A 26,506-nucleotide genomic window follows, 5' to 3' on the forward strand; every position below is an offset into this window, starting at 1 on the left:
CAGGAACCTCCACCCCACACCTACCCAGAGTGCTCGACTCCTCTGCAACTCATCTCTTGATTGTGTCTGACATGATTCCGTTTTTCTTGAATAAACAGCAAATGCATATCACCTGTAATTTCATTGTACTCTCTGTAGCACTTTCCTTTGGCCAAAGCTAGGTTCGCACGATAAAAATACCCAAAAACAATAAAAAAGAAAAAGAAAAAATTAATATATATAATAAATATATTATATATTATATATGTGTATATATGTATATATATATTTATACAAAAGTAAAAATATACGATCCACCAGTTTCATCGAGGTGGGTGGTTGCTCCTTCACTGTATAGGGAGACATATTGACCAATAGTCACAAGGTGACATGTAAAGGAATCCAAAGCATCTACCATTCTACTTTCCATAATATTTTCTAGCAATACTAGTGTACATTATCTTATGTAGCACCATAAGGCAATATGCCTGAGCTTCGGTGCATGGTCTCAAAACTGCTTCCAGCAAGAAAAGCTGACAACGCACACATTGCTGTGCAGACACACACCACATACCCTAACTCTTAACAAAGCCCCTCAGTGCCCAGTTGGTCCTAATGCTCTAATGATTACATCCTTAAATAGGAACACTCCTACATATTTTGAAAGGTGTTACACGTTTGCACTTATTTGGAATTTTAGCACGAGGTGTCAAATGGTTCAGATTTTGTGTGTAATTCTGCTTGGTGACTAGTAGGAGTTTGTGCCAATTTATGACGCGAGTTCCAGTGATTTTATGTACCACGGGATTGGCCACACTTCATTTCTTCCCCTACAAATTCCTAACATAATGCATTATTAAATGATAATTTCTTGCTCTGTGTTCTTGTAACCATGCTCCTGCTGTTGTCAACTACAATCTATCACAGTTTCCTGTGTGGAGTCACATTTCCACAGCACATGTAATGAAGATTTGGACTTTGCTTGTCAATATGATGTCGGTGTGAGACTCCTTTGGTTTATCTGCACTGTTTTCCAGAAAGATTGCTAAACTACCATCCTGTCATGGTGTTTATGTTTTTTCTTTCCTGGTATATATTGTTGACACATCAAACAAAAGCCGCCTAACATTAATACTCTCAGGCGGGATCAGGCAGGGATATATGCAATTAGGCTGACAATCTTACAGTAAAGGTACGGGCCGAGCTTTGTGTTTTTTTGTGTCAATATGATGTAGCAGCTAGCTCTGGAACGACATTTTAGATTATATAGGACAAACTGTAAATTTGTGAAACGTAAAGGTTTTATTTGATATGTCTTTTATCATGGTTCATCCTGTTTCACACTTCCTGAACTCATGATTTTCTCATGACATGAGTAGATCTCCCTCCCACTCTCCATGTCTCTTCCCTGTCTCTGCCCCCTGTCTCTCTGCCCCTCTCTGTCATTACTGCCCCTCCTTTCTGTATCTCCTTCTCCCTCTCACCCCTCTCTCATTGTCTCTCTCTCTTTCTCCCCCTTGCACCCTCTCTTTTCACTCTATCTGTCATTTCTCTCTCTCTGCCTCTGTCCTTCTATATCTCTACCCTCTCTCACACACTTTCTCTCCCCCTCTCTGTTTTTACTGCTTCTTTTCTTTCCTTCTCATTCTCACTTTGCCCCTGTCTCTCTATATTTCTCTGGCTTCCTCTCTCCGTTATGTCTGTCTCTTTTCTTTTCATTCCTTCTCCTTCTCACTCTGCCTCCCTCTCTTTTACTCGCTCACCTCACCTCACTCTTTCTCACTCTCTCTGTTATGACAGTCTCTTTTTTTTCTCTTTCTCACTCTGCCCGTCTCTTGCTTTCTTTATTTCTCTCTCTATCACTCCCACTCTTTTTCTTTCTCTCCCCCTCTCTTGTTGTTCAGTGATTCCAGTGCTCCTGGGCTGATACCGGTGATGTGCAGGTGATTAAGAGTGTCGCATTCACATCCAAGGCTCGGATTTAAAGAGGAGGCATAAGCCTGTGACTGGATTACATTTGTGTTTTTTTAGAGAGACTGACTTTAAATTAATGTCAAACAGAAACAAGAAGTGTTAATGGACTGATCCATGCCATATTCAGAGGGTGGCAGACTGAGCCACATTACTTATTTTGTACCTTTGAAACGGCACTTGCCTTTACTGTGTCTTTTTACAAGCTGCACCTGGTGTACCAGTGCAGGTGTTTACTATAGTCCATTAGTTTGGGGGCAGATGTTGACATGAAGGGTACCAGTGAGAGAATTATTTAGACCACCACTGTGCTGTCTAAAACTGAGTTCGCTTGGCCACTCTGGTGGAGTTTTCCTGGCAGACTGGTTAGGTTAATTGATGTATTCCCTATACAAAGAGCATGTGTTCACTGAGCATAGGATGTTGGCTGTCTAACCTCTTGCTCCTGTCAAAGCAAGTAGAGGGGAAGGTGGAGGGCAGCAGTTAAAATCGAGAATTTTTGCTATTGCTCATAGTTAAGAACGGCCAGGTGCTGTGACCCCCTAAGCCATCCCTCCCATAAACCCATGAGATCTTCTGACACAGCCTTGAGTGGATGACTGCCAAAAGAGTATATCAACACACATTTACAGTGTACACACTGCACTGTGTACATGAAGTCAATGGATCGCCACAGCTTTTACCCTGTGCCCCCACAAATTGCACTGTGCAGAGTACATTTTCGACAATCTTGTTTCACGCACCTCTGTGCAAAAATTATTTCACTTATGGTTAGTAGTAGTAGTAGTAGTAGTAAAACATCTTTATTGTTTAGACACGTCTATAAAACAATATTCTCACACACAATAACCCCCAAACCCCAACCACCCCCAAACATATGTACACACATTTAGAAATCATTTAAAAACAGCCTGCTCCTTCTACCACACTTGATCACCCTGTAAAAGTACAACACAAAATCACTGAGTGGCCGACCTTCTCCCACAAACTACATAATATTCAACCTGTGTCCACCAATTTCGATCTCTGCTAAAATTTTTAGCCCAAACTTGTTTTAGAAAATGTGCTAATGCACAGGCCACATCAAAGGGCTCCATGCCGGTGAGAAGTGCCAATGTCTCATTGCGATGGCGGATGTTGTATTTTAAAAAGAGCAGCTTTAAAATCTGATGTCATATATTATAAAAGTGCAGGCAATCTAATAAAAAAAAAAGTAATTGGCTATATCGCTCATAACCCACAGGTACAATTATTAGCAGAGTCAAAAAATGCATTACATACATCCACGTTTAAGTACCTGAAAGTCAGGGCCACCCGAAATTTTAAAAGCAACACGTGCGTCTAGGGGTTCGGGAATGCTGATACGTAAGGATACCTCCTTTGATTGTCCCATGACTCTAAAATGTAACTCGCCGAGGGTTTTCTTGCAACATAATTGAGGTTGGTTATCCTAGAATCTCTCTCGCAGGCCTCCCTCAAGTCCCCCATGGATAAGTGGGATGCCTCTGATACTCTAAATTTGCCAACCTTCAGCATCACTGCAATTTTTCTTTAACTATTTCTAACAAGCGCAGCCCATTTTAGTTTGCTTCTTGAGAGTTCTAGGGCTCAAAGGCTTGACACTTTTTGACCTTTCGAGGTCCAGAGCTTGTCCCAGAAGAGTAAGTTAATAGTAAAGGCTAGGAAGTTCCATGTCTGCAGGTTCCTTTCCAAGCATATCGCTGGTAACATACTAGTTTTGGGCAGCCCTAACAGTTTTTCAGGCATTTACCCTCAAACTTCTCCCAGCTAGCCTCTGTGCTTAAAGTCAGCAGTGCTGCCCCATACAGGCATTGAGTTGGGACCATAGCATTATAAGTAGTAAATACTGGAGACAGAGATGGACCACCATGTGAATTTTAAAATGTTACTAGGCCTCCAGTTGTAGAGAGTGCACATGCCTACACTGTTTCTTTTTGCGAGGTCCAATGTAATTTATTATTAAACAGCATCCCTAAATATTTATATGAGGTTACCACATCCACCGTATCATTACCTAGCACTCACTTAAATGCTTTTGTTGTTTTCCCAAAATTAATAATGTTTGTTTTCTCCAAAATAACATTTAATTTATTAGCCACACAATATGAATTTAAACTTTCCACTTGGGTCTACACTCCATTTATAGAAAGATGGATGTTATGTTATCAAGAGTGTAGGGCAAATCTGCTCAAAATAAAGAAATCAATGTGGAGGCCAGAACACAACCCTGCTTTAGACCATTACGCAGCAGGAGTCTTGTAGACAAACTTGTTTAAATACAGTTCTACCTGGGCCCAATTATGGCGATGCAATTCCTGGAGAATTGCAAGTAAGCTACTGGGGATAGCCAGATGATAAAGCTTATCCCACAGGATGGTACAGTCCACCAGGTCAAATGCTGAACTAAAATCAATAAAACAATCAAAGATGTTCCCTGTCATTCCTATTGCCTTCTGCCCATGAGCCCACAGACTAAAGCAATGGTCTGTCGTATAGTGACCACGTTTGAAACCTCATTGTTCTATCGGGACAAGATTCTCATTCTCGAGCCAATCTTTCAGGGAACCTAAGATTACCCTAGAATATAATTTAGCACCTACATCGAGCAGACGTATTAAGTGATAATTTCTTGGGTCGTCCAGCTCCTTTTTCTTGTGGATGGGCTTAATTATTGCTCCCTTCCAGCTTGGTGGGAAACTGCCCATCTTTGTTACAAAAATCATGAGTTTTGAGAAAAAAAGCCCACCTCTTAGGGTTTTATAATAATGGCGGGTAAATTGTCCAGTCCTGCAGCCTTGGTTAATTTTAGGGAGGCTATTAATTTCAATAAGGAGACCTCAGAGAAAACCTCCAGTAAATCCTCCTCAGGAGTAGGCCACCTTCCTTTCTGATCTTCCCCTTCACCAATATATATGTTACTTAGGAATACAACCCATGCATTTTCAGGGATCACACACCTTATAGGTTCTCTTGATTTGCTGCATCCTCTCTGGACTAACTGCCAAAACCTTTTCAGATCTGCGGCATAAAAATCATCAGATCCCAGTTAGCCTGGTAATAACTGTGTTTTTTTCCTTGATCAGCGCAGCATTTTGCTTTTTTAGCTCACTATACCTTTCCCTTTCTTGCAGTATCCCGGCGCTGCAACCTAGCGCCGGGACACCTCTGCTAGGGTAGCCACGCGCGTTAGAAACTCAGATATTATTATAGGTATTATTAGAACACTGTGGGGCTGCCCTGGATGGTCTAGCCTTACTTAGGCATTCCCTTAGACCCAAACGTTCTTGCTCAAACACGGGCTGTATGGATGTATAAAGTGGGCTTATCTTTCCAGCCTGAGAATTACACTACCTGACCATTGGGATTAGGCAATTAACTGCCTCTTTAATAGTTTCAGAGTGCCAGTTCAGGACATCGTTAGCGGTCACCCCCAGAACCCAAGATCTTTCGTCTCCTGGAATTGCTATAAGAGAATTATATATCTATAGTCAATTCTAGTAGTCAGACATTTAGGAAAGGATAGCTCCATAGGCATCACCTTCCCCCTCTGTCCCTGCCGCGAAAGGAGCAATGCTTGTAGGCCCCAGTGGTCACTGCCTGTACTTCTTAATACCTTGGAGGACTTATAGGCCTTGAAGTACCATGCCTGAATAAACACGCAGTCAATAGGGCATCTCTGATTTCCGTGGACAAAAGTTTGAGATGCCGGCAAATCCTCCCCAAAGCAACCATTTAGGCACACAAAGCCTAACTCAGTATGGCACGTCATTAGTTGAAGATCAGACTTTGATTGGGTGCACTGTGGGAAAATGGCGAATGGTATCCCATAACTTTCAAGCATGCCATTAGACCAAAACTGCTCCTGGTCCGGTGACAATCAATGATTGAAAATGCCCATTAATAGAATGGGTTGACCCCCAGGATATCCAACAAAGATGCCAAATCTCACAAAAAGAATGTCCACATTTCCCTTCGATCCACACCTAGGTTCATATAAACATTGGCAATGATCAGGTCTTTCATTACATAGCACCCATCCTGCAGTTGGAGGTGACAGACCCAATCACATTTAGTTTGAATTATGCTTGCCCCTTTAATACATTTAGTTGACACCAGAGTGTGACGCCAGAGTCAGTTCACTTGTGGTTGATTTGGTTCACACTAGCTGGCAGCAAATAAATACAATTATTAGTGCTACTTGCCCATTTCTTTTCTTTTATGAGTGAGGAGGTGCAAGCCTCACTTCACACAACTGCCTCTTTCAAGATGGCTGCACTCTTAACTAGCACTCTTAGCTGCCACCTTTGCCTGTACGAGCCTGGGATTGGAACAAGCGCACTCTTTCTCACTCTGGAGGCCACCTTTCCAGGGATACATTAAAGTGCAAGTGCAAGTCAAGAGACGCTTTCACAGAGCTCACAACTCATTTCCTCTTGAGGAGTTGTAGTCTGTTGGGTGCATTATTGACTCTGGATCCTGAAGATTTGGACCTGAATAAGCAGAGGAGCAGTGCTCTCCTCCTGCAACTGAGCGTGGTCACTCCCTAGTACAAGACATTACCCATTATTTAGCCAATGGTAGCTTCTGGCAGAGGTTTACACATGTGAAAAAGCGGACAAGCAGGGAATGGACTAGTGACCTTATTTGAATGTATGCCTCCTCATAAAGAGGAGCGCCCTCTCCTTTCTGTTGCCTTCTAAGACTGCCTACTGAGTGTGACAGAGCTAATAGAGGAAAAACGCACACTCAGGGTGTTGCATTAGGGTACGGATGCGTCTCACTGGAATCTGGCAGAGCAAAGAGAGGCAATGACTAATTGGCGACCCAAAACTACCAACCTTTAGAGTGCAAAAAGAAATCACATCTAGGTAGAGAATTTCACACACTACTTCTCCACTGAGAATCACTGCTACTACTCAGTGCCAGTGGGCAGATAACATAGAGGACAGCACCACAGTCTCGTCAGCTGACCGAACCAGAGGGAATATGTGAAGCAATCCCTCTCCAATCAGACCCCCGGCCTATCAATATCCACTACCCTCCCAGGCGGACAGGAGACATTTAATAAATTGTCCCTGGATATCTTTGCTAATCCCTTAGGATTCAGCACATACACAACATGTGGTTCCTTGATTAGATTCCTCAACAAGAAATAAACATAGGTTTTCAGTCAGCAGACACACCTCCTGAGTATTCCTTAGTTAAAAGCTCCCTGAAGATAAAATGGTGCACGCGACAGACAGCACCAAGCCTGGCTCATTTTTGGTTTCGTGGTCCCCACCCATTGGATGTGCTTCCTCGGATGAAACGAGAGCCACCAGCCGCGTGTGGGAGCCAAGAAATGCCAGTTGCGTTTGCTTTGCAGCTTTGCTGCCACTGCTCTGGGATCATGGGGGTTTGGCTCAGCACAGAGGCGGTGAAGTCACTGATGGGATCAGGATGCAGAGGCCCAATTGAGACACAAAATAAGTGCCACATACTCGGAAGGCTTCAGTAGCGAAGTTGTAACTAAAACGGCCTGCAGCTGTTCTGGTCCAAGGCCTACAATGTTACGGTTTTTAGAGTGAAAAGTTGAAATGATAACAGGCGGATTTTAATATCTGAGATTCTGATGAAGTCAAATGAACGTCTAAAAACAGTGTGATAGAATTACTTCTGAGTAACGAGACTTCCGAGTCCCGTGTGGCTTGCTAGGAAAAGTTGTCAAACGAAAAAAAAAACTAGCTTCAACAGGCCACCCACCGAATCTGTGCCAGAGCCATCACCCTTGCCTGCCAATATGACCACTGTAGATACTGCGGACACGATTTCGAAGATAATCACTTCTTGTACTTAAAAATTGTATTGTATGTTTAAGATGTGTGTGAGTTTATAGATGAGTGAGTCTTGTGAGAATATTCATATAAAACTTTTAATTATGCCTTTGTTCACATGAGACTGGATTTCTGTAATCAAAAAAAGTTTGCCAACTATTTTTCCAGGTTTTGTTTTAGAATGGAATATGGAATATTATACTATATCTATATATGTGTGTGTGTGTGTGTGTACATATATATATTTTACAATTACACATAACACCATACAAAAATCATGAATCTTAAATATTGTTTTAAATTCATCGGATGTTTGAGCGCTCACAACCGGTAGCGTTTGCTATTTGAGCTTAAGGAACTAGGCAGTTTTGTCTATGAAATAGTTAAAAAAAGTTAATAAAGGGCGCATCCTTTGTTTGTTCCTTCGAGATCCTCTTGTTCCCTTTGTTGTTACAGGGGTTGCTGTTTCTGCCTGTAGAGCATATGGCATACCACTTCAATTCACCATCCACTTCTGTTCTGGTGCCATCACCATGCACACATCCAAGGTACCTACTTACTCATTCTGCTTAATTCCCACTGCTGTATTTGTAATACATCCTGACGACTTTGCAAACATGTTATTCTCAGACTGTGAAAAGAGAAATACTGGTTTTGCCCGGACTCACCTGTTAACCATTTGACAACCACCTCTTCTCTGCAGATCTTGGGGACCCTAAAAAAACACATGCATATATTTTTACTCAGAATCGAGGACTAAAGTAGCAGGTTTGGTAAATCGAACAGTCACTTTGCAAGCACCCACATTGCGCTACTGTGCTCTTTATCAAAGCACTCACTTTCCAAAGTTTATCTACTTTAAAGTTACAATTTTTGTGGTACTAATATATAAAAACGGAATTACTGTGCTTAGAGATAATGCACACCCAAACACGACATCACACATACATTTTACTCACGTAAATGCTCAATAAAATGCAAGTGTATACTTACACAATAAGAAAGCTATATATAGACAGATCTTGACATTAATAAAATTGCAGAGACTGCCCAACTGCAGGTGTGAATGACCTCATGTAATAAAACTGTATTAACAATAATAATAAACGTTAAAAAAAAGTACTTGTTCAGCTTACATACAGTATCATGTCTCCGTGTTTGCCATACCAATCTACATAATTCACATAAAACCACAAAAAACAAAACAACAGAGATATTCCATCTTTGGAAATGCTATATTGCCTAGTGTTGACTGTTGTTATGCACAGTCATCTTCAGTTCTCCAAGAAACCCAGACAAGCTCCAGGTTTCAGCATTTGTGAAGTTTCTCTTTTTTCACATCCGGTCTGATTGCTCCATTGCATTCGTCTACATTTTCCCTGTGTTTTCTCTCCGGGTGGTAATGTCAACACAAGTAGACTACCCTGTGCCAGAAGATGCTCTTGCCTTTATCCCTACCCAGTCCTTAAAGCATATGCCATCATTCCTGAAGAGGAAGAATCCCGAGTACTGCCTGCTTCATTTCCACAAGATGCTGGTAGAAGTTCAAGTGCTTAAGAACAGATTTTAAACACATGATCTCTTTGGTACATAACCAGGCTGGTTTATTCAGCCATTCAAAGTAAGACTCATATTTGCTTAGAAGTGACCGTTCAAAATATGAAGCAGATGTCTTATTTCAAAAGAAAAACCCATCTGCGTCAGAGAGTATGGACCATTGGTTACAACTTTTTATAGATACCTTGCATCCTGACGTCAAACATTATCACCCCTTTGCCCCTTCTTCGTTTCTTTCCTTATCACAGTTTATTTGTATAATCATGGCTTACATTTCAGTTTTCACCTTTAAGGTAGGAAATCATTGTTGGCTTTCTATAAAGATTAGGAATGTCACAACTTAAAATTGTAGTCACTCATATGAAGATTTAACTTTGGAGCTAAAACCTATTTTTTCTCTGTAACCATAAACATTAGCTGCACATGTAACTGCCTATACAGAATCAATTGATCCACACTAATTCACCTCCCAGGGAAACCCAATCACAGAAAGGAGGAGTAAAAATAAGGTGCTGACCAGGAAGAGTCAGAGCTGCACATGCATTTTCTTCTTCCACCCTGTCTTTCTGCATTTCCATCTAAACTTCTGATTGGGCTCTTGGTCTACTATCTGACCTCTCACAAAGGGATGTTTCCTATGGCTTCTTTTACTCGTAGCAGAATAGCAAAGCTTTCTTTCAATTTCTTGTCTCAAGTTAGGTTGGCATTTTGTTCCGAGGCAAAGGTGTATTGTTTTGCTAAATTACAACCGTTCATTCGCCTACGGCAACCAAGCAATCAATCAGAGCTGCTTTTATAAAGTCCATTTGAGAGCCGTACTCTGCCTAACCTTTGTGCCTGTCTGCTCTATGGTGCAGTACAGCACCACCACCACACACGCACATGCGCGCACACACACACACACTAGAAGAGTGAGTGGATGGGCGCATAACACCCTTCAGTACTATTTTATAATGTCCAAGGACACTTGCTACTTACTGGGCCACATGGCGGGCATGCTCAGTATAGTACCTAAAGGGGAAACCAATAGATTTTGTACATGTAAGTAGGCTTGGGTTGGCAGGAACATCACCACAATATAGGCTGCTTGAATAACTGTTTAATATTTAAGATGGATTGTAGTTTTTATAATTTTATGTATTGCTTAAGTGAAATTCATCCATGTTCTCTCTTACGGCTCCTCAGATCTTAGAATACATTTTAAGAATTAATTTCTACATTGCTAATTATGCATTTTGCACCCCTAAATATTTGCATTCGTCAAGTACTGCAGAAGGTGTTCTTCATCATGTACCAAAATTAATGCCTACAAAGACGAAATTGCTAATTGTCGGAACGATTCTCATTTTAACTCCTTTTCTATTAATTTGTAATGGGAAAGTACATAGAAACTATGCAGAATGTGCAAACTCAGCAGTGAAAGTTGCTTCTCTTCTTGGAGGGTTGCAGAATGCTTGATCAGCAGTAAAGAATGCAGTGAATATTAATAACCTTATTGTGGAAGAACGTCTCGACTTTCAGTGTCAAATGCGACATGGTTTACAGCAGACTCTCATACAACATCAGACTTAAAATCACCCATCTGAATTGATAAATATCCGGGTTATGTCATCAACTTAGGCAGAGAAGAGGAAAAGCATATTTCTTCAAAGTAATATAATCAGCTGTTTCAGTCAAAACTGCCCTGTCAGTCTCTTTAAAACTAATTTAATTTGGTGGAATCGATAGGTATTGACTGGACTGAATTGTTGTTCTATATCGAGTTATGTTTTGATTGTTCAGGAATATAGATAGTTATAAGTTCAACTATTGTATGGCTTTTAATGTAATAGCAATGACATTTTATGACATGTTTGTGACAGGATTGAGAACTGTAGAGGATTTTATTTAACCGAAATAAAGAAAAAATATCCCTTATAGTGACTATTTTTTAGTTATATGAACTTTGAAATAAAATTTGCCCTATTATGACCACACTAGCTTTTTGGCCTCTATCTCATAGCCATGAATTCTCTGGATAATATTATTTGATGTTCCCTCAAGTTTCATATTGTAAGTCAATAACACAGTTACTAAAGGTGTTTTAAGCAATTCGGTCAATGTCAACAGTATTTTGTATTCCACTCTGTGATTGAATGCATGGCTTTAACTGTGAATGTGTAGGACATGTCTTATTTAATTATTTTATTTTATTCTTGGCACTTTTATGTAGTGTAAACATGATTCAGCTGGGTATCAGAGTGCTTTACTTGAGCACAGATTCTTACTGCATAGAAGCAGATTACATAAGCACGGTTGCAAACAGGATAACATAAGAACGGCAAAAATTAACTGCTTAAGAGCAGTGAACATTATACAAGTTCTCATAAAATCTTAAAATTGCAGCTGGTTTCTTATGATCATGCAATTTTATGTAAATGTCCAGTATGTCCAGTTCTTAGGTTTCGTGTGAAGAATTCTTCTGCCTCAAAGATGGCAGCCAAAAGCTCTGATGCACATTAGAATGAGGGGCAGTAGGTGTTTGCCAAGCCTGACTTATTTTCTGTGATGATAGACTTTTTCTTCACTGTGACTGACAACATGGCTGGCACCAAGCGGAAGGATTCCTACTTACAGCCGGGTGCTACCGGCAGCGGTCTGAAGTCGACAGACGACAGGATAGGTAAAATTAAATACAAAAATAAATAAAACCACTTACCTTGTGCTCGCCGCATCGCCGTTGAATTTTTAGAATTATGAACAAGGTCAAATCTAAACATTGGGTTATTTCAAAACACTGTCTTTAAATTATAGCTACAATTGTAACAGCACCCCAGGTGAAAAGCGTAGTGCCACCTTTTAACACAAGCTTAATCAGACTCAAAACTTGTCTCTGACTTTAGGCCTTTTGCAAAGACTTCTTGACAAAGAGTTAATGATGGCTGAAGCATTTTTCATCTTTTCCTTATGAGGATCTCCTACTCAAGGCAGCTAGCTGTGTATTCGTTTCGCTTATCAACACAGGTAGTCGATAGAATATTCAGCCTTCAGCTCTGGAGGTTTAACAGGCATTTAAGGTAGAAGGGGCCTGGTTACTGCTCTTCAGCAATATGTGACAAGCCCCACCATGATTTTTAATATTTGTGGTAATTTACTCATGCATTCTGCCCCTCCTATCTAACACATCCTATGGCATAAGAATAACGTAAAGCCAATTGCACATTCTAAATATGCGCTCACACTGTACTCTCTATCCTCTAATTTTCCAGTACAATAGTAAAAACAATTTGTTGAAATTCATTTTGAGTGAAACCAAAAATTGAAGAAAAAAAATATCACTATGAAGTACCCGCAAAACCCCTCTTTCTGTGAACACCCTGCTTGTGATCTTTTCCCTCTTTGTCATCAAAGGATGTCCCATAAGGTGTTGGGAAGTGAAGTCGAGTGGAATCACACTGCATATGTGTGCTGAAGGGCCATATCATAATGACAAAACAGAAGAAAATTGAACAGACAAATTCCATAAACGTCTCAATGGGTGGAAAAGCCCCGAAAGAGGTCTATTGTCTACTGCCAGTCTTAGGCATCTGACTGACATTGTGAGGTTAACATGAACCTAAGGAAGTCAAGCTAGGAGGCTGGCCGAGATCTGTGGAGCTCAGATAATTAGCAGACATCAAAGGGTGCATCCTTTAAGCTCATATGAACTTGCTTCATTATTGCTAACCGGCGAAGTGAGTTCCAGAGGAACAGTCCCAGGAGTGGCCTAACTCAAAATGTTTTGATCTTATACAGATGAATGCCGGTGTCTTTGTTGTGGAGGGGAGGTTGATGGGTGGGAAGGGGGTCCTGAGTTGCCTGGAGGCTCGGTAGGGCTGAGAGAGTTTGGTCGGGTAATCAAGTGCCTATCCATGGGCAGACCTGTTAATAATGTGTACTGTATTAAAGTGGGTTCTTCTTTAAGGGTAGCCCATGCAGTGATATGAGGGTGCAGTACTGTGACATGCATTCCCTAGGTGACAAGTGAGGCTTGCTGCTTAGTATTTTAATCTTTACAGTTTGTCTGGCAAATTCATCGGGAAACCAGTGAGTATGAGTGAGTGTGAGTGAATATGCTATTACAGTAATTGAGGGTAAAAACATTACGGTAAAGATTAGCACACACATTTGGTGACACTGGAGAAATAGAGGAAACCCTCAAGAAAGCCTAGAAATCAGAACGGTCATTTGATGCTTGAGTTCAGATGGGGGAAGGTTGATATTACTGTGGAAGATAGCACCCAGATCATGAAAGGTCTGAGCTGGCAGTAGAGGAGTATCCATAAACTCTGGTCAAGGGAAAGGGAGAGGTCAAGTGAATTCTGTAAATTGACATCACCAAGTACATGTGCCTCTGTTTATTAATTAAAATAATTGCAATCAGTAAGTTTTTGTCTATGGTGATGCAGAACAGTTCTGCCTCTCCCACAACAGCACCAGCACACTGCTGGGCTTCGAAAACAGTCATAAATAAATAAAAAAAGGTATAATGTAGGATGGTTTACATAAGCTACCTCATTGCTTTATTTTTTGATATTTAGTTTGTAACTTCATTTTTTGAGGCATGCATGAAAACGTTCATATCACCATAGACTTTCATTCAAAAGTATCTAGTGTCCTAAAAGCAAATACTGAGTGGTCCATTTTACTTTGGGAGCTGCAGTAAAAATAGATGCAGGGGAGCTAACACAAAGTTCACTATCTGTATATTGTAAATAATAGGTCTTCAAGACAAGCGAAGCTATCAAGCCAGGCCGAAATAAAAGTGATGTCTGTTTCCAAGGGGTTCCTAATAAAGGAAATCCATGCTGATGCTCCCGCTTCAAGCCGTACCCTAGCTATTGTTTGTACTTCTTTTCGTTGAAATCCCTGTTTTCGACATACTGTCGAAGATCTCCCTCCAGGACAGCTACCAGTTGGTAGATGTTTATTAAGACTGACAGTTCCTGGATTGCACTTTGCTGAACAAAAGGATAGCATAGCCGGGTGTTTACATGCTAGCCAGAGGCCAGGTTTGCTAAACCTAAGAAACATGACGCCTGATCGTGCGTGAACCCGACCAGTCAGCCAATCAGGAAGGATCTCAATCTCGTGGTAGTTGGTTTCCTTGGGAGATGGTGCTTCTTTCAGAATAATTTGTTGTGACCTGAAGCGACGTTGCTTTACAAAGGAATCTTGAACGTCTTATTAAAGGAAGCCCTAAGAACTGTTATGTGTGTGTGCACAGCACAATCAAGCTGCAGGCGTTTTTGCCTGATAAAAGCCCTTTATCTTTCTTCCAATATCTTTCTTCCAAAAGGAGTAAACGTCCCTCTATCAAACATGTCAGTAAGTGTATTTAGAAAACAAGGAATGGGAATTCACTTGGGAAGATATGTAATAGTCGTATTATCGTCATGATCTGATAAAACGGTGAATTCAGTGGGAGGGAGCATGTGTTTGCAAAAGGTTCTGTGGGAGGGTGCTGGGTGCTGTCATCATATGCGTTAATTCTATGTTGCATTAACATCTTTCAGAAGATCAATTTGAACATTGCATAAGGGGAGAGTAGGATTACTGGGGACATGTCTGATAACACAGTCACCCAGATATATCTTTGTGTTTAGCCCAAGCACAGCTGCCCCCATTGGCAGACTATGGAACCATCATGTCTTTACATGCTTGTGTCTTTATCGGATGTGGGATTGAAAGCAATAATGTTTCCCGACTACATTACTCTAAAATCAGTATGTTAAAAATTGGCTAACGGGTTTTGCCACCTACATGTGTGAAATCATTTTTTTTAACCCACTTTGCATCAAGGTTAAAATCTCTTGAGCCAATGTCTTAAAATATTCTCATAGAAAGTACAAGCTTGTTTTCAGAATTCTATTATAACATGTTTTGCAAGGTAACCTTGAAGCAAATGCATGCCTATGCCAGGTTACAGTACCTGGAATTATTTACCATCTGCCCACCACAAACTAAATCAGTTCTCGAAGACACTTCAATATTAGATTCTGTTAAATTAATCAACTCAATTGCAGCAATTTTATCAACCTGTTAACAAAATGTTATGTACTGCTCTACCTACCTAGATTCTATACCTGGAATGAGGGAAGGTTTGTGGATAAGCACATAGAGACAAACACATTCTTAAACCCCCGCTCTCTTATGTGTAAATGAGTGTCGGGCATGCCAGCCAACTTGGGCGTAGATAGTTAAGCGAACAAAGTTATAAGATGGATTGGTGTCGTTGGTCCATTTGTCCCTTCCCGTTCAAGCCAGAGTTTTATTACATTTAATTTCCACAGCGGCTTTGAAAATGGCCATTATGATATCGCTTCTGCAGTTGATCATTTTTAGGATGACATAATGATCAAAGGCAAAAATAGCCTTTTAAGTAATAGCTTGACCTGGCAAATGTGTGCTGTAAATTAGGCAGGGAACAATAGTTGTAATGGCCTAGCTCCTGTCTTGATATCCAAATTGCTTGAAAGGACCATGCCTAATTGAGGAGCGCGGATGGATTTGATAGATACTTTAATAAAAAGCATCATCATTGGCATACACACTTAATAAAGGCTGCCAAGATCCTGCGGCATATCAGCAATCGAAGCAGAAGTCCTTTCTATTTCCTTCAGTTGCCAACTTGACCACCACTTTGCATTAATCCTTCCACAACCACTGTTTTAGTCGGTTAAACTTAAATAAACACATTTCCTGAAGTAAGGACAATTTGTTGATGCCAACCACGTCTTTAGCCTCTTCTCATGTTAGACTAACTCATAGTCTACTACACTGATCTACACTCTATAACAGAGATGCTAAAACGTTTGCCATGGAAGAAGTGTCTGATTCGTCCTTAAGAATTATAAAATGAGAAGAACTTGCCCTAAGCCAGAGCAGGGCTATGAATACTGAACTATTGAGAGCAAGGCAGACCCTGAAAATGTCAGCCTCTGACTGCTAAGTTCAGCTTTGTTCCCTCAGCCTATTCATAATGGCTAAAGGATTCCCACTTCAGCAAGCCTGTGCCCAATGAGAGGAGGGTGAGGAGGGTGAGGCATGGGCTCTATTGCCTCTGCGTATCTACACAGTTTCATGCGGCTGAGACGACTCTTCAGCTGGCCACTGGTCTGTACTGCCTTGCAGTGGATTGCTACAGGCATTTCATACAATCTGAAATCAACATTATTCGGAGTGGTCAAGTGCAGCTGCTTACACTAGAAAGCAGGAGCAGTCTGTGCAGGCAAGAACGGTGGGGTGAGTATTGGGACTCGACAGACGACGAGGGAAAATTAAATAAATAATTATTTTTCCCTTGTCGTCTGTCGAGTCCCTGCCAAACCCCACCACACCGCTATTACTTGCATAGGCCGCTCCCTCTTGGAAGTCCTTAAAAGACCGCTTCCTAATCAAGTCTGCTCTCACCAAGTCTAAGCCATGTAGCATTGGTTCGGCCCAGAACAGGCTACGACAGAATTCTATACCTACGTTTGCCAGGCTCCAGACAGTGCAGCACGCCACCAACAAAGATCACTGACCAAAGGACCCTAGGCTTTTCATTCTGAGTGTTATTATATTACACATATACCACCCAAAGTCTGCTTCTGAGAGACAAAGGAAGAGAAATGTACCTGTAAAACCAAAGAATGGACAAAGGGAGGGGGAAAAAACGTCAATTATATCTAGGGCTCCCGGTTTTATGGTGTTTATTTTTTTGCCATTTCCGTCTGTATGTATCCATATTTTATTTTTGCTAATTTTATCTGTATTTATCCATATTTATTTGGGTTTTGTGGAAAAGTTGAGCTGAAACTGGTGAACACCCGCAGAAGATACATCTATTCACTTATATGATAATATGCAAATTCCAGTATCAACCTTGTGCATATCTACTGCTGTTAAAGCATCTGCACTAAAATTCCTTTCTTTTGTAGCCCCCTTACCTATCAATATATACATCTACTGTCCTGGCAGTCATGGCATACAGTATTTAGAATTACTCAAAAAGCACCTCAATGTCCGTTTTTATCCACATTTAAAAATAAATGTAGACAAAAAAATGAACGTTTTCTGTGTGTATTTATCTGTAAAAATAAGTAAAAACGGAAAACAGAGAGCCTTAATTATATTGCATTTCTATGTCAAGTAAGACACCAGTTAAGATTTGACCATGAGGATTGAGTTTCAAAAGCCTTTCTGAAAGTTTCATTACTTAGCATTTGTTTGTGGGGGTTGAGGTTAGCGGCTGCTAAATTACTCTACCCTGAGAACAAGGGATGATATTTTATTCACAGTTTCAGTGCTGCATTATAGTTGTATTAAAATATCCAGTCTGTACAAATGTAAGCAGAGTGTACCTTTATCATTGCCCATTTTCGACACAGTTGAAGAATTCAAGTCTTTCTTGTGCTTCTTTTACAAACAGTCATATATCAACATTTATGGTGGAACACATCGTAAATACACGGTCATAAGTTATATATCTGATGCACAGTAAAAGCAGTAAGTAGAGAAAAGGACACAAGGCATTGTAGGTTTGGTGTGTTTTGAGATGCTGTCTCTTCTTTTTTGTACACTTCAGGTTCAGTGCCTACTGTTACATTTTCAGATAATTAAAGACAGCCATCAATTGGTTCACCCCATGGGGCTTGGGGGTCTATGGCTTGTTCAAGGCTCTGTAGTATAGGGTAAATATTTGTTTGTTAAGCCTTCAGTCACAATAGGGGTTGTCCATATTCGTTGTGCAGCAGTGATCTATCTCTATGCAGTCTGGAAATTATATCTCTCGGGCTCAGTTCATGGGAAGTAAGCACAAGAGGCATGATTTCTAGACTGCATCTGCTCCACCATACTTTAGGGGTGGCGAGCCACTGAAGGAACAAGCCAGGCTCTCACTTGAAGCCTGGCTCTGATTCAGCTCAAGGTTCTGTTGGAACCTTCCTTGAGCCCATAGCGAGCCACGGTTTCATTTGGCTTCTGCATGTCTGCCTCCCTGTACCCTTGGATTAGCCTTACGGCCAGAGCTGTCATCTGTAGAAGTGGATGAAACAGGTTCTAGTCTGGACATTGTCTCAAAATCCTGTGATTCTAGGCACATCACTTAGGGCCTTGCTACGAATTCGGTGGTCCCTGCGGTGGCGGTCTGACCACCGCCACACTGCGCGACCGCCCGCAGCATTAGGACTGCGGCAGTCTGACGGTCACAAGACTGCTGACATCACCGGGATCAAGGATCCCGCTGGGCCAGCAGTCTGTAACTGACTGTAATTTAATGGCAGCGCCACTGAGCACCACCTAGCATATTACGAGTTGCATTTTCATTGCCCTTTTCATGGCGGTGATCCTGCCATGAAAAGGTTGGCAGAAAGGCAACAAAGGGGCCCCTAAAAGAGCCCCCTGCTGAATTTGGGCTGGGGGTGCTTGCGGGGGGCACATGTAATGCCCCCCTGTATTTGCACCCCCACTTCCTGCACAGTATGGTATGCTTGCTACACAGTGCAGGAAGGTGCATTAGATGGTCTGACTGTGGTGGTCTGCATTATAGGGTCTTCAATAAGCCTTGCAGGCTGCAGCAGTCAGATCACCTGAACAGCACTCGCTAGACCAGGATTTAACTCCTGATCTGGCCCGCGATCACAACACTGGTTTGGCGGTCTTGCACCAGACGGGGGAGGACCGCCACCACTGTAGAATCGGCAGACTCATAATCAGGCCATTAAACTCCCCATCCCTATGAACAATGAATGGTAACCTTGTGTAATGTAACTGTTGCTCATATAAAACGCTCCAGTACCTTGGGGTCCAGTTCGTGCTAGCTAAAAAGTGTACAAAGAGGTAAAAACAAAGCCTTAACACAAGAGAAACCAGAAGAGCTGGATAAATCACAGCTTATCCACTAATAATTGTGTGAGCTTAAGCAAATATTTAATTTCACGAAAACTCTTTTTTCTTCATTATCGTGTACGAAAGCACTTTCAAATATTTGTATTCAGAATTCCAATCATACAAAAACCGATTGTGTTTGATTTAATAGACTATAATGATGCTTTACAATAATCTGTGCCATGTACAGGGTTTACGCGTCAATTGTCTTGCCACTTATGTCACTAACTGTTCATGTTTAAAAGCTATTACTTTTAATAAAGTACTTCTCAGTGCAGTGCTATAATGTAATGCTTTAATGTCAAAGCTCTCACTTGTTAAAGAAATAATTTTGTTGAATTTGGAAGAGACTTTATCACATTGACATGATGCTTGGTGAATGATTTACTTATCAAACATTTCCATGGCTCAGCTGGTGCGCAGGCTCTAAGCTTGAGCCAGACCTTTGGCTGTGCTCTCCCTGTTAATTTGTTGGCTTGCCCATCTGTACCATACATGCTGCTATATGACTTTAAGTCATATTTGAAAACCTTGACTACTTGATAAATTGTTGCTAAACCTCACAATTATGAATGTACACCCTGCTAAATTATATGGGTGTAGGGCTTTACCCATATCAGGGATTTAGACATACCACTACTCAGGAAATGGCTGAGGGCAATTTTATGACATACACAGGAATAGAGCTGTTCCTCTCACTCGCCAGAACCAATATAGGCCGATTAATCTTTCTGGCTTCTTTTCCAATATAATTCTCAGCGTACCTACCACACATTTTTACAATAAAACGTCTGCAAAAGTTTTAAAATGTAGACTCATTCACACAGATACAAATATGCGCATGATTACTGTGATAATGTACCACCAACTAGTGGATTCTCTGACTGGACCTTACTTGGCAGGAGATCTTATGTTTTTGCATTTCTGAACCTAGCCTTGTCATAATTCTTGTTGCCCCACTCTTCAGAAGCCACACCTAGTGTGTTGATGCCTGGTAAAAATGGGGATAGCCTGACTGATTAGGAAGGAGAGGGAAGGAGGTACATTTGCTCACGGCTGCTTCCATTTAGCCTACCCTACCATTGAATACACAACTGTCTCTATCACAGTTGGTTGGCACAACTACCATGCCTGTGGCATTTCGACTATGAGGGTAATGCTGATCTGCAGCCACCATCGAGTGCACAGATGTAAGGCAATTTGAGAAGTTGCTCCAAAAAGTTGGTTGCCTTTGAGAACTCCTATTTGCAATTAACATGTGCCATACTGGTAGAAAAAATTCCCAAATAAATACCAGTAATCACATTTACAACATTGTTGTTTTTTTTGTACAGCACATAAGTGAATTATATTGCTGACGGTGTCATTTGGACACTGAGGGCCGAATTAGATTTGTGTAGATGGAAAAAATTCTCTGATTTCGTGAGGAATTGATAAATCGAGAGAGGAGTCCACCAAAGCAGTTTCACTCACAATTTTACCTCTGTGATGGAAGAAGTTTTACTAGTGGATTTTCCTCGAGGGTTTGAACTTCACCCCAGCATCAGAGGATTTCCCTTTTGCACTGAACTTCAAATCCAACCCCAAACTTTACAGCCTGCTGTCTCGGCCCTCATCAGTTTTCTTCTTAATGGGGCAAATCTTGAAGATTGGCAGCTCTTCTGGCCAATCATTGCTTACCATACAGCAATTGACTGTGTTGCCGCGTTGGCATTTCTACTTCTTAAAGAGTAGCAAGCTACACAAGAATCTAATATTCGGAAACTGTTTTTGCCTCAAGGAGTGGAAAATGAATTGCTACTCTTTGAGAAAGGTAACGATGACCTAAGTTCACAAAGTGAGTGAAATAGCAGATGAGACATTACATTTTTAACTTCTTTCCTTCTGTGCTGTTCATGTTGCCAAGTGCTGTAGGAAAGAAATAATTTCCAACTTTAATATCTGCAACTGAAAGTAATGCTGAAATGGCGAAGTGCTTATTGTACCAAACAAACAACTTCAGAAATGCTCCCCTCACAAGTAAAAATATATATATATATGTTTTAGTCGAATTGTTATGTTTTCCAATGTGATGCAAGCAATGCATCATTTTTCGCTAACATAAGTTGGCATTTATTATTAATATTATTATGGTTGCTATTATTATTATTTCTACAACTACTATTATTTGTAGTGTTAGTATTAGTATACATAGTTTAGGAGATTGCTCACTGGTGGCTAAATTAGTCATAAACCATTGACCCCAATAAGAATTCCAAAATGGCAAATTAAACAGATGGGCACCCTTCTATCGTTACACAAAATCTGCAATGCATACATTGTTTCTACAGAACACTCATTTTCTGGTGGCAAGGCGATTTAAATGATGGACTGTGTGCTTTACAAAGACCACATGGCAATAACATAAGGCTGTTTCCTGCTGAAAAGGAATGTTGATCTTGGGCACTGCAGCAGGTGTTGTAGTTCTTGATTATTTCATGATCTCCCCCCCCCAGAACAATTTGTAAATCCAACAGCTTTTAGGAATCGTGCTTTAAAAAAGATCTGTAGCCCTATTTTTCCAATGTATTGTTGGTGGATAGGGCCATCTCTTTCTTACTTAGGAACGTTTTTTGAAGGACTTGGCTTTTCCACAAAGGACCAATTCACAAAGATATTTGTGCTTTTCAGTTGAATGCAAGGGCACAATTCCTTGGTTTAAACTTTACAGGTGTAAAGTAACTACATGGTTCGTGGTCAAAAACACAGCATTGCACTTGTAAATACACATCATAATATTCCAGTAGGGTTTAATATGGTGTGTGCAAATTTGTGCTTTCGGATTTGCATTCTAATGTGGGCGTGTCTACCTAAGTAGGTTAACATCCACAAACCAACAAAATCGTCAGTATTAGAAACTTTTGGGAGACGCATTATATTTTTATATATCCAGGGATTTTTTTATTGTCAACAGAAAGAGTAAATGGGTATCTGAGTTGGCGATTTGGAGGGAATGCCCACTAAACCCCGGTGCTGAACAAGTTATGGAGTACAAAGTGCACTTGAACTTCATATTCATACTCACTTACGTGGAAACCTGTTATATTTACTCGTAAACATGCTTTCTCATTTGAACAACATGGAATTTCTAAAAGAGTTCCAAATATACTCATAGTAAAGTATGTGGAGTATTTATGGCATTATCTGTGATTTCCCACACAGCTTGATATTTACTCCAAACATAGGTGTAGCTCTGCTAACATACATTCGCATGTGTTTAAACAATAAGATGCAATGATATCCTTTGTTATTCAGTGACTGGTCACGGCCTACGTGACTTTGTCGAAATCACTCCCTTAGTTAGACAGAACACAACCCCAAATCAATCAATAAATCTCTGTCTGTCTGTCTGTCTGTCTGTCTGTCTGTCTGTCTGTCTGTCTGTCTGTCTGTCTGTCTGTCTGTCTGTCTGTCTGTCTGTCTGTCTGTCTGTCTGTCTATCTATCTATCTATCTATCTATCTATCTATCTATCTATCTATCTATCTATCTATCTATCTATCACCAGGCCCCTCACTTATGTTGTCTGAAGTCAGACCAACATCTTTTAGGCATACCCTTATTAACAGGATTCCAAATCTGTATGTACATCTTTATTGGAAATCAATTCTCAGTGGTGTAATTCAAGCAAGGATTTGACTGCAAATAAATGTAAAGATTCACTAAGCGTCCCAACATAGATTTACTTAGATTTGTGCGTGGCCAACCAAGAGCTCGATTCACTGTTCTTCGACGGCATGATTAACATTTAACTCATGGCGAAATAAAACTCTTTATGTGCCTATTACCGCATGTCCCTATGTTAATATTTATTTTATAGCCATTGACCTTCGCTTCACTTGTACAGCAGATTTGATCAGACGCAAATGGGTTGGATTTAATCTTAATTGAAATAGTTTCTGGTTTAAGACTTCCTTTTTGGTTAGACAGCAATAACAAACCATATTTCACATCCAGCCACGTTCAGTTAGTATCTGCGAGAACGTTTAAAGGTAGCCAGCTCAGGATGCAAACAACAGCCGAGGGTCGTAGCACAGATGTGTAAGATCTTAGCACGCTCCCCACGAGGAAACACGAGCTGAAAGTCACTAACTGTTGTAATAATCGAGATATGCATTCAAGTTATACTGTTTTTAGTCCTGTAGCACCACAGTGTATATAATATAATCTCTGGGTGCTACTGGGTCTCTCTCCGCCTATGAAATGTAGATCAACCTTCTGTATGTCTAAATAAGAAATTATTGAACTGGCAATGGTCGTTGTATATTCAAGGTTGGCTAGCTCATTAATTTCTGCAACAGCAAGTCCTTAATTTTAAAAAAGTACAATGCGCTAAATATTTCCTTAGGAGCTCATGTGGTTGCCGCGTACTAAGGCCATTTTGTTCTGATACCATCTCAACCTACTAGGTTTGATTTCATCCCTGCAGTATATATTTGTCCCTGCGTTACCATAGTTCCTCCTTCATTTTTTGATTTTTGGTTATCTTGCATCTGGGTGAAAGCCTAATGTTGAAAAATAAAGCCCTGTCCCCAAAATCAGTCGTCTAAGCTCAACAGGACAAATTGAGGTCTGAGAGAAGCATTTATTGTAAAATACTGCATTATCTTGGAACTTCAGCAGATGGTTAAAATCCTCATTCATTCAGTCAACTGATGATAACCTTCCCATGTTTGCCCCATACCATAAGAACTCCTTAAATATGCCTAGGTTATGTGAAAGGCTACCCTAATAATTGCTACAAGGAATCCAATAAATTTGGAGAAGACGCCTTCCCCACAACGTATCATGGCATGCTTCTTCATTGGTGGTTCCCAACACCTCGGTAGGAAAATACCACCTTGGTGGACTCGACCATTGCTGGGAGATCTTATATAAATGTTTGGTGGAGTAATTGCAGGGTTTCAGATAATTCTTAAAAATACCTAAAGGTAAACCCAAGGATTTCCCTTTATTGTTATAATCCTTTGGTATGATTACAAAAAGATATGTCAGACCTATGTTGAGATTCCTAGCCCTATTTTTATGCCAATGCGTTTCGGCCATCTTAAAAGCCTGGGTGTATCTATGGCCTTCTTCAGGGCTCCTATAGTCCCTGCCTGTCTATGCATTCATGCCATGCAGCAATCATGAGGCCAAATGTTCTCATGCGTTTCACTGTTTAATGACGTGTGATCAACACCTGTAAAGATAATAAGGTGAAAGAATCATTAATTATTTAAAAGACATAGGAACATCCCTCACCCACTCTTTGTGGGAGTTCACAAGATTGTTGTGCATGTCACCTCCTTCCCATTGACAAATTTCTCATCACATCTCTAAACCCATGTGCTGTGAAAAAAGTGGAAAGAAAAACACACAAAATCATCCACATGTGGGCATGTCATTGTGTCCCTCAGCAGTCATACCTGTGTTCATGTATCTAACACTTATCCTAATTTATTGGTGGGTTCAGAGTATTTCCGGTCTAATTGGGGAAGGCACCCCTCTGTAGTCACAAACTTTGTAAAAATTTAGAATTAAGGTTAATTCTGAAGAGAATCATAAGTTCTGTTGAATTAATGGCATGATGTTTTTATTAAAACTATCTTCTTTTATTTGGAAACCTATATCTACAGTTTGACTAAGAGATTCTATTCACCCACACTAGGTAGAGTCAACAGGACAAACTAAGATAAACAAATCTTTGACAGACCACTTGTTATGCTAGCTTTCCTTACTGTTAGCCATATTCATAAGTAATAATAGCTGAAATAGCCTTTGCCCTACGGTGTATACGATGCAAGCATTTGTACTGATGCACCTCTCCTGGTGTTCATTATAGTTTGCGTAAGCTGCATGAAAGTAGTAGGTCAAACAAACATTAACCAGACAGATTGACACATATTTCAGAAGAATACAATGTTTCCGGTGTACTATAGTCACAAGAAATAATATAATGCGGAATCTTAATTACCTAGCGGCTCCAAATCCCCGTAATGAGTGCGTATGTTTTGTACAGAAAGCCAAATGATCCCTCTGAGGAGATCAATAAGTAAACCATCTACCAAATAAACTGTTCAATGTAAGGCCCCCCATGAGAATGTGGAAATACATTATCCAATATGATTGTTATGGTCCCCAACCCCCAACTTACTTTGTCAAGAGGACATGCCTTGTGATACACCTAATGGTTCCCTGGCTGCTGAACAGTTGCAAGCAAAGGGCAATCCTTATTTCAGCACGTGGGATGGCTGTGGGCATGTAGAAGACAATGCCATCAACGTAATAATGCCAGATCGGCACCGGATCTTACAAATGCTAGACCGCTGCCAGCTGGCATTTAATATTATTGAGCATAGAAGAAAACAATAGTTTGAAATGATGGCATTGGAACAGTGTTATTTATCTCAAACAATAAACTGCTAACTCCTTATGCTAGGTGGTTATTGTTCATACATTATATAATGATTACACAGCATGGTACAGCGGGGGAGCAATAGTTTCTTGTGACCATACAAAACCACATCCATCAGGTTCACTGGCCAATAACTGAAGTTCTCTTGTAGTAGAAGAGTGAAATTCATATTTTTGAAGGAACAATGGAACCCTTTGTAAATTAAGTAACAGAACAGCAGCCATAATAGTTATTCTGCCCCCGGGATCCCAGTGAGCCCCAGGAAATATATTATGGTACTTATAGAATCTCAATGTGTTATGTGTATCCTCTAACAAGGCAACTGTAAAATATTGAAGATAGGACATAAACATGTGTCCCCAAAAAATACAACTAGGCTCATATAGACAGTCTGTAGGGAATTCCTCCTTAAAAGTGCATACATCTGAGAACAGAGAGCCCGAGCTGTCAGGCTTAAAATTAACATTGGCCTCTTAATAGCTGTAACCATTGTATATCGTCATTCAAACCCAAAGCAGATTTATTGAGGTGATATATCCAGCGCTGCTTGCAGCAGAGCAATTTTGCTTCTGTATTGTTTTCTCCTGAGTGGACTCTGTCTATAATGTGCAATTCAAGGTCATTCTCTGTGTAGTTCATCTCAAGGAAGTGTCTAATTAATTTAGTTACCATCTTTCTGCATCTTATCATTCTGCTGCACTCATTTATCCTAATGCAGACTTTTTAAATTGTAATTCCTATACATTTACGGTGGAATGAGCAGCCAACTCGGCGATGCGGCGAGCGCAAGGTAAATAGTTGTATTTATTTATTTACTTACTTTACTTGTGGACGTCATATGT

General features: G+C 40.5%; 1 protein-coding gene across 12 annotated transcripts in view; it reads left to right on the forward strand.

Moving 5' to 3' along the window:
* SOX6 (SRY-box transcription factor 6) overlaps nt 1-26,506 on the forward strand; it is a 783,111-nt gene that overhangs the window by 26,679 nt on the left and 729,926 nt on the right. The gene's annotated exons all lie outside the window — the stretch shown is intronic.

This window comes from Triturus cristatus, chromosome 3_2, assembly GCF_964204655.1.
Source record: "Triturus cristatus chromosome 3_2, aTriCri1.1, whole genome shotgun sequence".
NCBI lineage: Eukaryota > Metazoa > Chordata > Amphibia > Caudata > Salamandridae > Triturus > Triturus cristatus.